The sequence below is a fragment of the Emys orbicularis genome, chromosome 3 (genome assembly GCF_028017835.1).
Source record: "Emys orbicularis isolate rEmyOrb1 chromosome 3, rEmyOrb1.hap1, whole genome shotgun sequence".
NCBI classification, from domain to species: Eukaryota; Metazoa; Chordata; order Testudines; family Emydidae; genus Emys; species Emys orbicularis.
This window is the reverse complement of record NC_088685.1, coordinates 101,542,504-101,554,501: the sequence shown is the minus strand read 5'-3', so window position 1 is coordinate 101,554,501 and position 11,998 is coordinate 101,542,504.

The following is an 11,998-nucleotide window of genomic DNA, read 5'->3' as shown; positions in this document are numbered from 1 at the left end:
AGGTGTATTTAGCTTTTATGAATGACACACAAGTATATTTAGAGGCAAATCATATCTCAAAGTTCATACCATTATATGCTATAACAAACAAAACAAATATAGGATGACAGCAATTGAATGCCTATTAGGGGCCTGATCCAGTCTGAATGGGGGTCTTTCTATAGACTTCAGTGAGATTTGGATTGAACCCCAGAACATTTTTAGAATGCCACATCTATATAAATATTAGGATCCAAGTAACTACGACCGATGTTGTATTTATGGAAGGTTTTTGCATTATTTGTTCCAGTTTAAAGCTGTATTAATACTTGGACAGGGAAGAAATACAATTTAATATAAAATAATATATATGCACTGGCTTTAACCTTGTCTGTACACAGTCTGTGTGTGGGCAGTGGAGCTATGTGGCACAGTGTATTAGTGGATTAGGATACAAATTAATCCATGAGTGGAACAAGTTTCTATTTTTAAACTAGCAGGCTTTTACTGTAAGAGTGCAACCCAGCTGCAGCTTTCAATAGGTTGTGCAAATTTTGTTTTCTATTTAAAACATCAAATCAAATCAGCAGCAAGAAACATTGCTGGTTTAAAGTGAAAAGTGGCCCAGCCACAGGATTTCCCTAATGTGCGTACAACGAGGCCAGTGCTAAGGAAAGGATCAGATCAGAAGATCCATAAAGGATTAAAAACTGTAGCTCTACTATTGAAAACCATTACAGTCTGCAGTATTTCAAAAAGAGTGAGCAGTGTGAAAAGCCATCATTATTTCTGCTATTTCATCTTGCTGCTCACGTATACATTATTTTTCATCACCAAAAATTATTAAACCGTTTAAAGCATATGGGTATGCATTACTTAGTAATAATGCTTAAGCTGCAGTATTTAATAGATTGCAATTCATATAAAATGCTAATAATTCATGTGTGTGAGGTGGCAATGTTAAATGATGACATTCTGCCAATCTTTGCTACTTCTGTTCCCACTTCCACAGTCACCCCAGCAGCGCTGACAGCAGAGCTAGCTACTGGAACAATAGAGAAAACTGTTCTAAGAGTATCGCCAAGGGCACAATTTGGCTGGAAGAACTTTCATTACGGGTGGTGAATAAGAGTGAGCCCATCTCCATTCTGAGATCCCAAATTGAGTTTGCAGGAAAGGAAGTTCGAAGTTGTAAACTGAGCACATTTGGCATGGAAATCAATGAGATTAAACACTGAGCCTCACAATGCCAGGCTAACAGAATCACTTTTAAGAGTAGAACTGACCTTAAAGATTTCTAAGGGAATTCCATCACCTTCCACACAATCCAGTTACCCACTGAGTGGGATCACACCTTTCCCCAATTCAGGGACCCACCCTTCCAATGGATGTGTTCACTTTCCCTTCATGTGCTATAGTGGCCTATCTATGGAAAAGAAAGTAAAGGAAATGTTATATTTGGACAGTTATTTTACTGTCATTGAATGGAGATTGTTTATAACTCTGAAATGTTCAAAACTCTGAACAAAATATTATGGTTATTCTTTCAAAAGTTTACAACTGAACAGTGACTTAATATAGCTTTGAAATTTTACTATGCAGAAGAAAAATGCTGATTTTAACCATCTTTATTTGAATGAAAAGCACAGAAAGTTTCCATACCTTGTCAAATATTTTTTTTAAAAGATTCTCTTTATTTTTTTAAATAGTTTACATTTAACACAGTACTGTACTGTATTTACTTTTTATTTTTTTTTTCTCTGCTGGTGCCTGTTTGTATACTTCCAGTTCCAAAGGAGGTGTGTGGTTGACAGGTCAGTTTGTAACTCAGGTGTTAGTAACTCTGAGGTTCTACTGTAACTCTAAACTATATTACACTTCAAAAAGTAAAAGCAAGCAGTTAATTCTGGTCTTGGTTCTAACCAACCAATCAGTAAAATAACATGCCACAGAATATAAACAATGAGATAAAGTATTTGATTTGAAAAGTACTTGAGAAAATATCTAGACAATGTTTAAACTCATAGCTGTAAAGAACTAGTTATTCAATAGTCAACCTGCATATCTCTGTCATATGCTAGATCATCAAATATCACTGTAGCTCTATATTTTGGACTGCAGCAATGAGTCCAAATTTAAAAAAGCTAATCAGTGCCAATTTATCTGCAGTAACATCAATCTGTCTTCATAATGCATGCATGAAACAATGAATCAAATAATGTATCAGAGTATCTGTAAAACAGTATGAATTGTACCAGATAATCAGCAATGAGTGGATAAGGCACTTCACGGAGTTTGCAGTCTCCTAAGCAGGCAATTCCTGCAGAAGACCATATGGCCCACAGAATCTGATCTAGAAATAACAATGTTGACCAAGCAAAGTTTGTTAAATGGAGAAAAGATGGTGATACGTTATGCATATTATATACCTTAATCCAATGTGCATATAGTTACACCATAACATTAGATCCTTATTAATCTTTATAGATACTTAAGACTTTATCCTGATACTTTATACCTTCCAAAATGTGACTTAATTGATATGTTTATTTCTTGGCTTAAGGCCCTATGCAATGACCCATCTGCTCAGGTAATGACTAATGCTTTAATCTCTCCATTTTGTCAGGTAATCACCGCCCCAGACAGTGTGCACTCTCTCATTAGGTGTCATAGAGGATAAGAGTCTTAGCAATGACTGTAAAAGTTGATGATGCAATTAATATATTGGTTACTGGCTTTAAACCCTTCAGTGCTAGCTTGTGCCTTTAAAGGTATAGCCCTGAGTGGTGCAGAGTCACATTGTCCCAGGGGGACCAAGGGAGGGATTGGACCTTTTGAGGAGCATGCAAGAGGAGGAGTGTCCCTCACTGCCACGCAGCTACCCAAAGGCTAGTCACAACAATCTAACCCTAGTTTTCCATATGGATCACGGAAATATATCCTTAAATTAACTAATTTGCCATCCTCTTTCAAAAAGTCTTGGAGACAAAAGGTCTGGTTCTGCTCCCATTGGCTATGTCTATGCTGCAGCTGGGAGGTGTGATTCCCAGCGTGGGGAGACAGACTTGGGCTAACTCAACTTGAGCTAGTTCACTAAAAATAGCAGTGTAGACAGTATGGCACTGGCAGGGCGAGCCACCTCAATTTGGACCCTGGAAGTCAGGCAGGCTTGGACTCAGGTGGTTAGCCTGAGCCACCACCAGTGCCACAACATCCACAATGCTATTTTTAGCATGCTAGCTGGAGCAAATCTGTCTGTCCGCACTGGGAATCACACCTCCCCGCTGCTATGTACTCATATGCATTGAGGCCAATGGCAAAGCTCCCATTAACTCCAACAGGAGGACAATACACAAGGTTAGTTTATATCTCTTTTCTTCTGTTAGTTATTCCATGGTCAGTCTTTTAGAAGCAATGATATGTCATTTAAATAAAACATGTATGTGAGGAAAAAGACAAAGTAACATCTTCCCCATTTCATATCAAGGTCTATAGTTATCCCTGAGTCAAAATTACATCTAAATTGGAAGATCTATATCAAATCTCTCTGTATATAGATTTTAATATATAGAGAATATTCGATTTGATCCACTTTCAAGATCCCTAAGAAATGTAGCCTCTGACACAGAAATACTTTTAAATAGGGGCTAAAATAATAAATATGAAACAAATTTGCTTGGTAGATCATATGGCAGTAAATGAACATAAGAACAGCCATACTGGGTCAGCCCAAAGGTCCATCTAGCCTAGTATCCTGTCTTCCAATAGTGGCCAATGCCGGGTGCCCCAGAGGGAATGAACAGAACAGGTAATCATCAAGTGATCCATCCCGTCGCCCATTCCCAGCTTTATGGACCTATCCTCCATGAACTCATCAACTTCTTTTTTGAACCCTGTTATAGTCTTGGCCTTCACAACATCCTCTGGCAAGGAGTTCCACAGGTTGACTGTGCAAAAATTGTAGACGCCTCCTTCTGGAGGTAAAGGGAGAACTTAGTCCGGGGGTCGGCAACCTTTGGCACATGGCCCACCAGGGTAATCCGCTGGTGGGCTGCGAGACATTTTGTTTATGTTGACAGTCTGCAAGCATGGCTCCCCGCAGCACCCAGTGGCCGCGGTTCGCCATTCCTGGCCAATGGGAGCTGCGGGAAGCGGCACAGGCACGTGCTGGCTACCATTTTCCACAGCTCCCATTGGCTGGGAACGGCAAACCGCAGCCACCGGGAGCTGCGGGGGGCTGTGCCTGCAGATAGTCAACGTAAACAAAATGTCTCGTGACCTGCCAGCAGATTACCCGGATGGGCCGCATGCCAAAGTTTGCCGACCCCTGACTTAGTCAGTGGTCAAATTATTTACATATGTGATTTAAAAAAAAAACCCAGGTATGAGCTGACTTATTATTTATAACTATTTAAAATTAAGCCGTCTTCTAAACAGTTAACATCACACTATCTCAAAAGTGTATATTTCTGTGGGATTTGGGTTTTTTTTAAATATAGCAGTAATGGTGAGAGAAGGAAAGGTGGCATCTAACAGCAAGTGATACATCTGTTTGGAAAGGGCAGATGAAGAAGGTGTTTTAGCTCTTTGAGTGCCCAGGAATGAGAAGTTCAGAAGAAATCCTAGGCTATGAACCAACTTGACTATCTGAGGGCAGTTTCCCTCAGTCATAGAAGATGCTATAGTGGTGACTAGATCTTCAAACCGTCTTACCTTTCCCACCAACATTATGGTCTGGTCTACACTATGAGTTTAATTCGAATTTAGCAGCGTTAAATCGAATTAAACCTGCACCCATCCACACAACGAAGCCATTTCTTTCGAAATAAAGGGCACTTAAAATTGATTTATGTACTCCTCCCCGACGAGTGGAGTAGCGCCGAAATCGATATTGCCATTTTGAATTAGGGTTAGTGTGGCCGCAATTCGATGGTATTGACCTCCGGGAGCTATCCCACAGTGCACCATTGTGACCGCTCTGGACAGCAATCTGAACTCGGATGCACTGGCCAGGTAGACAGGAAAAGCCCCGTGAACATTTGAATTTTATTTCCTGTTTGCCCAGCACAGGAGAGCACAGGTGACCACAGAGAGCTCATAAGCACAGGTAACCATGCAGGCCAATAATCGAAAAAGAGCACCAGCATGGACCGTACGGGAGGTACTGGATCTGATCGCTATATGGGGAGAGGATTCAGTGCTAGCAGAACTTTGTTCGAAAAGACGAAATGCCAAAACTTTTGAAAAAATCTCCAAGGGCATGATGGAGAGAGGCCACAATAGGGACTCAGATCAGTGCCGCGTGAAAGTCAAGGAGCTCAGACAAGCCTATCAAAAAACAAAGGAGGCAAACGGTCGCTCCAGGTCAGAGCCGCGGACATGCCGCTTCTCCGCCGAGCTGCATGCAATTCTAGGGGGGGCCGCCACCACTACCCCACCTCTGACTGCGGATTCCGAGGCGGGGGTAATCTCATCAGCCACACCTGAGGATTCTGCAGTCTAGGAAGAGGAGGAGGAGGAGGAGGAGGACAAGCTTGCGGAGAGCACCCAGCACTCCGTTCTCCCCAACAGCCAGGATCTTTTTCTCAGCCTGACTGAAGTACCCTCCCAAGCCAGGATCCAAGACCATGACCACATGGAAGGGACCTCAGGTGAGTTTACCTTTTAAAATATAAAACTTGTTTTAAAAGCAAGCATTTTTTAATGATTACTTTGCCCTTAGGACTTGGGATGCATTCGCGGCCAGTACAGCTACTGGAAAAGTCTGTTAACGTGTCTGGGGATGGAGCGGAAATCCTCCAGGGACATCTCCATGAAGCTCTCCTGGAGGTACTCCAAAAGCCTTTCCACAAGGTTTCTGGGCAGTGCAGCCTTATTCCGTCCTCCATGGTAGGATACTTGACCACGCCATGCTAGTAGCAAGTAATCTGGTATCATTGCATGACAAAGCCTGGCAGCATATGGTCCCGGTGTTTGCTGGCATTCAAGCAACATCCGTTCTTTATCTCACTGTGTAATCCTCAGGAGAGTGATATCGCTCATGGTAACCTGGTTGAAATACAGGAATTTAATTAAGGGGACAGAGGTGGCCGTTCCTACTGGGCTGTTTGCCTGTGGCTGAAAAGAAATCCTTCCCTGCAGTTAGCCAAGCGCAGGGGGTGGGGGGGGGATTGGCCCTGAGCTTTTCGCGTTTGGCTAGCAGGGATCTTCACTGATACCAGCCATGCGGTGGGGGGAGGGGTAAAGCGATCATCCCAGAGAATTCATGGCGGGGGGGGGGGTGTTAGTTTGGTTCCTGCAGGGATCTTCCCTGATACCAGCCACGCGGTGGGGGGAGGGATAAAGCGATCATCCAGAGAATTGGATGTCGGGGGAGGGGTTAGTTTGTTTTCTGCTGCTGAAGGATAACAGGAAAACCGCAGCACTCAACGGGCTTTGCTTGGTATGTGGGAAAGGAGGGCGCAGAAGCCGAAAGACAATGGCTTACCATGGCCGCATGCAAGCCAAATTCTATTGCCCGGACCTGCATCTGTGATCTCTAGCAGCAAAGCCACAGGCACTCAATATTAAGAGGCAAAATGTGACCTTACACAGAAATCACATGTGCTATGTAATGTGAATAGTGTTGTACACCATGAAAGAGTATAAGCATTGTTCTGTAAAATGTATCTTTTTAAAAAATTCTCTCCTTTTTTCCCTCCCTCCAGCAGCAGCAAATTTTTCAAGCCTCCCTCCTCCGTCCCGAAGGCTATCTCAGATAAGGCGTCGGAAAAAGAGGACGCGAGACGAGATGTTCGCGGAAATCATGGAATCCACCCGCAGTGAAAGAGCTCATCTGAATGAGTGGAAGGACACGGTTTCAAAGTATAGGAAAGATGCCAGTGAACATGAGGACAGGAGGGACCAACATGAGGACAGAAGGGACCAACGTGAGGAGAGGAGAGATGCTCGAGATGAGAGGTGGCGGCAGGAAGATCAGAGGAGGCAGGATGCAATGCTGGGTCTGCTGCGTGAGCAAACAGACATGCTCCGGCATCTGGTGGAGCTTCAGGAACGGCAGCAGGATCACAGACTGCTGCTGCAGCCCCTGTATAACCACCCTCCCCCCTCACCATGTTCCATAGCCTCCTCACCCAGATGTGTAAGAACGCGGGGGGGGGGGGAGGCTCCGTGCACCCTCCCATTCCACCCCAGTGGATAGCCCAAGCAAAGGGCTGTCATTATTTTAACCTTTTTTTAGTGGCCTTTTCCTTCCCTCCGATCCTCCTCCCAAACCCCACCCAGGCTACCTTCACAGTTCTCTCCCTCTTTTTATAAACAATTTATAAAGAATACATGATTTTTAAATGATAGTGACTTAATTTTCTTTGAAAGCAATCTGTGATCGAAGGGGGAGGGTGGGTTCCTTACAGAGAATGAGTCAATAAAGGGGGTGGGTTTTCACACAGTAGCCTGGCCAGTCATGAAACTGGTTTTCAAAGCTTCTCTGAGGCGCAGCGCTTCCTGGTGTGCTCTTCTAATCGCCCTGGTGTCTGGCTGCGCGTAATCAGCAGCCAGGCGATTTGCCTCAGCCTCCCACCTCGCCATAAAGGTCTCCCCCTTACTTTCACAGAGATTGTGGAGCACACAGCAAGCAGCAATAACAATGGGATATTGGTTTGGCTGAGGTCTGACCGAGTCAGTAACGATCGCCAGCGACCTTTTAAACGTCCAAATGCACATTCTACCACCATTCTGCACTTGCTCAGCCTGTAGTTGAACAGCTCCTGACTCCTGTCCAGGCTGCCTGTGTATGGCTTCATGAGCCATGGCATTAAGGGGTAGGCTGGGTCCCCAAGGATAACTATTGGCATTTCAACATCCCCAATGGTTATTTTCTGGTCCGGGAAGTAAGTCCCTTGCTGCAGCCATTTAAACAGAGTAGTGTTCCTGAAGACGCGAGCGTCATGAACCCTTCCCGGCCAGCCCACGTTGATGTTGGTGAAACGTCCCTTGTGATCCACCAGTGCTTGCAGCACCATTGAAAAGTACCCCTTGCGGTTTATGTACTGGGTACCCTGGTGCTCCGGTGCCAAGATAGGGATATGGGTTCCATCTATCACCCCACCACAGTTAGGGAATCCCATTGCAGCAAAGCCATCCACTATGACCTGCACATTTCCCAGAGTCACTACCTTTCGTAGCAGCAGCTCAGTGATTGCTTTGGCTACTTGCATCACAGCAGCCCCCACAGTAGATTTGCCCACTCCAAATTGATTCCCGACTGACCGGTAGCTGTCTGGCGTTGCAAGCTTCCACAGGGCTATTGCCACTCGCTTCTCAACTGTGAGGGCTGCTCTCATCTTGGTATTCTGGCGCTTCAGGGCAGGGGACAGCAAGTCACAAAGTTCCATGAAAGTGCCCTTACGCATGCGAAAGTTTCGCAGCCACTGGGAATCGTCCCACACCTGCAACACTATGCGGTCCCACCAGTCTGTGCTTGTTTCCCGGGCCCAGAATCGGCGTTCCACGGATAGAACCTGCCCCATTAACAACATGATCTCCAAAGCACCGGGGCACGTGGTTTGAGAGAATTCTGTGTCCGTGTCCATGTCCATGTCCATGTCCTCAGCACAATTGTCGCTGCGCTGCGGTCGCCGCCTCCTCCTCGCCTCGTTTTTCTGGTCCTGGTTCAGCATAAACTGCACGAGAATGCGCGAGGTGTTTACAATGTTCATGACTGCTGTCTTGAGCTGAGCGGTCTCCATGCTTGCCGTGGTATGGAGTCTGCAGTGTTCACCCAGGAAAAAAGGCGCGGAACGGTTGTCTGCCGTTGCTTTCATGGAGGGAGGGGTGAGGCTGTACCCAGAACCACCTGCGACAATGTTTTTTGCCCCATCAGGCACTGGGATCTCAACCCAGAATTCCAATGGGCGGGGGAGATATTTAAGAGGATGTCTTCAGGGACTCTACAGATGAGCAAGCCAGTAGCAGAGAAATTTCCCATCATCACTCTTTCCCAGGAAGGTTGAAGTCTGAAAGCAAGGATCTCAGCTAGCTCAGTTCTTTCTCAGTAAGCTACATCTTGGCGATTGAATGCCACAAAACAATTTAATAATGAGAACTGACCTTATCCCCCACCTATGGGCAAGAAATAATCTAATCAGCAAGCCATTTCCATTCCATGTGCTGAGCAGAAACCTGTCTGGGGAGGGAGGCCAGGGTCTTAGTGATAGATAGATGTAGCTGGAGATGGCTTTTTATTAGATTTTCAGTTAGCTCTCTGCCCCAAAGTGAAAATGAAAGACTAGAATGCATTGACCCACCCAATCAAGAAACCTTGCCTCTTGTAGAATATTTCTTCGGTTATCTCATATTTTCTATGGATTTTCCTATTACATATAAACAGAAGTAAAAAGAGGAAAATACTAAATTGATCCTATATCCCATGCACAACCAAAATTTACAGTGAAGTTAATGAGAGGTTTTGAGTATACAAGGATTGAGCCCTGTAATGTTGTGTTAAGATATTGACATACACAGCCTCTCACAGTCACAGGATGAGCTATGCTTTAGACTCCTTTTAGTGCACCCTTCAGGTGACAGGCTTGGGTGGAACCCCATGGTATAACCACTCTTGGACTGGATCTCTGGGTTGCAGCTCGCAGATGAACTGAGGTGCATCTGAACCTAATGAAAAATAAAGATAATTTTCCTAATTCTCTACACATTCCAAGCTGTAGTAATACATTTCCTACCTCAAATGTCCTGTCTTTAAATTCATAGATATATGCATACTAAAATATGCTATTGCCTATAAAATACTTGTTAGTATTGTTTTTCTACTTATTCAAACTTAACTTGTCCCTTAGCAGACCAGAGTTCTATCCCTAGATGTCCCAGACTTCCTTTGCAACATCGGACAAGGCACTAAAACTCTCTGGGCTTCAGTTTCTCCATTTGTAAAATGGGAATAGTAATACTACTTTCCTACTTCATTGGGTTGTGGCAAGGTTTAATTCATTAGTGTCCGTGAGATGTTCAGATCCTCAAGTGATGAACACTAGAAATGGCTATAAATCCAATTAATTAGTTAAATATTTTGGTAGGCTGTGTTGCCCAGGAGCTTTTAAGCATATCAATATTTGACTTGATCATGAAGTGTATTTTATTACCTGTGAAAATTTTTGACAAAAACAAGACATTTTCATTTTCTTTGAAGTTTTTCAAGTTAACAGTTTCTCAGTTTTAGTTGTCAAGAAGTGAAAAATTCTTGTTTTTTTTTTTAATGGAAACTCTAAAGACTGATGAAAATTGAATTTTTCCACAAAAATTTCTGCTTAGTCAAAAAGGCATTTTTCATTGAAAAATTTCTGCCCTAAAAAGGCGGGGTTGGGGGAACACCTCATATTGTTATATATATTTTTTTAGAATTATATATCCCTAGTTAACATTAGCAGAATGTTCCAGTTGCCCAGGTAACTATGTTATTTTAATGATCAGTAAAGTGTATCATTATGTAAAACATTATGTTAATTTCCAGCACTGAGAACTGATGTCTTGCTCTTACCGTGAGACTGCACCTTTTTCTTTGCAAAATGCCTTTTTTCCCCCCTGAAGATTCATTTTACATGTAAGTGTTAGATTGCTCTTTTCATATGGATTCTACTTGCATCTTGTGAATTTAGCAAATGTAAGTGACAACTGACTACCAATAAAGAAACAGATTGACAAATGTGAAACAAGAATCATTTATACAGAAATAGTTTAGAAAATACTGTGGTCCACATGCTTTTCATGGAATTAAATCCATAAATATGCTATGTGAGATTCTTAGAAAGCCAGATTTTTTAAAAAACACAATTGTCTTTTCAAAACAGTAATTCCATTTTAACATCTGAAATATGTCCTTTAGATTACTGAGGAAAGCTAATTATGAAGTATTGTGTTATTTACAAGGCCAATTTGCAAATAGACACTACAAATTGCCATTTAACAGCTGTCTACTTTTACTAAGAGATAACCTATTTACCCTATATCCTGTTATCCATAAAAATGTCATGATACAAACTGCATTAAAAATGGTCACTTTTTGAAGCTGCAGTAAAAACAGAACATTGTGTACACTTATTAGTTTATGGTTTGCTTCTATTTTGAAGCCTGTTATCCCTATTAAAAACTCTTCAGAATGCAAAAAGTACCAAGACTAAATCCCACATAAACCGTACAAGCTCATAATGACAACAACTGTTGCTATAGAACATAAGCCTCTTACAAATAAATGTAAATTGCTTCAAGTTACAAAAAGCAACTCAGTTTTGCTATTGGAATCTGCTTCTACCTATTCTTTAGTGCTATGTCCATAGATTGTATTAAATAATGGATGTCAGTTTCCTAGGTAAACTGGATTTTTTATGTGAGAGCACGTGATATGTTCAATACTTGTGATATCCCACATACTCCCCTAGATTTTGAAAAGTTTTAACCACATGATCTCTTTTAAAATCAGTAATGATATTATGAACCTGTTGTTCAATGGATCAATACCTTTGAAGCTCTATTCCTCCTGTGGATGGACCTCTTCAGAATCCCCTTCTGAGCGTGCAGCCACAGCTCTGACTGAGAAAGTCTTACTGGGTAGTAATTGAGGGTGCTTCTCTTGGTTCACCTTTAGAACTTTTTCTGAATGGTTTACCCACAATTGTTTATATTAACCTCAAAATTATCTGTCTGTTATATTGAACTTCCTCTTCAACAACTACATCATCTGTCTCTTCTGTTATGCTCATTCATGGACCACACAATGAGAATCATAAGCAACACTCCAAAAATGTAGAAATAACAAAAACGTTCACAGTTACATTAGATAAGTAAGTCAAAAGCTTCTTTTTTAAAGGATGTAAATTCATGGTTTTAGGGAATAAACTACTAAATAACAGGATTACAAACAAATCTCCCTCATGGGCACATAATGCCATAATTATCCACTATGGGCTTCCATGTACCTTCTTCAGAAGCAATTGGTACTTGCCATTGACAT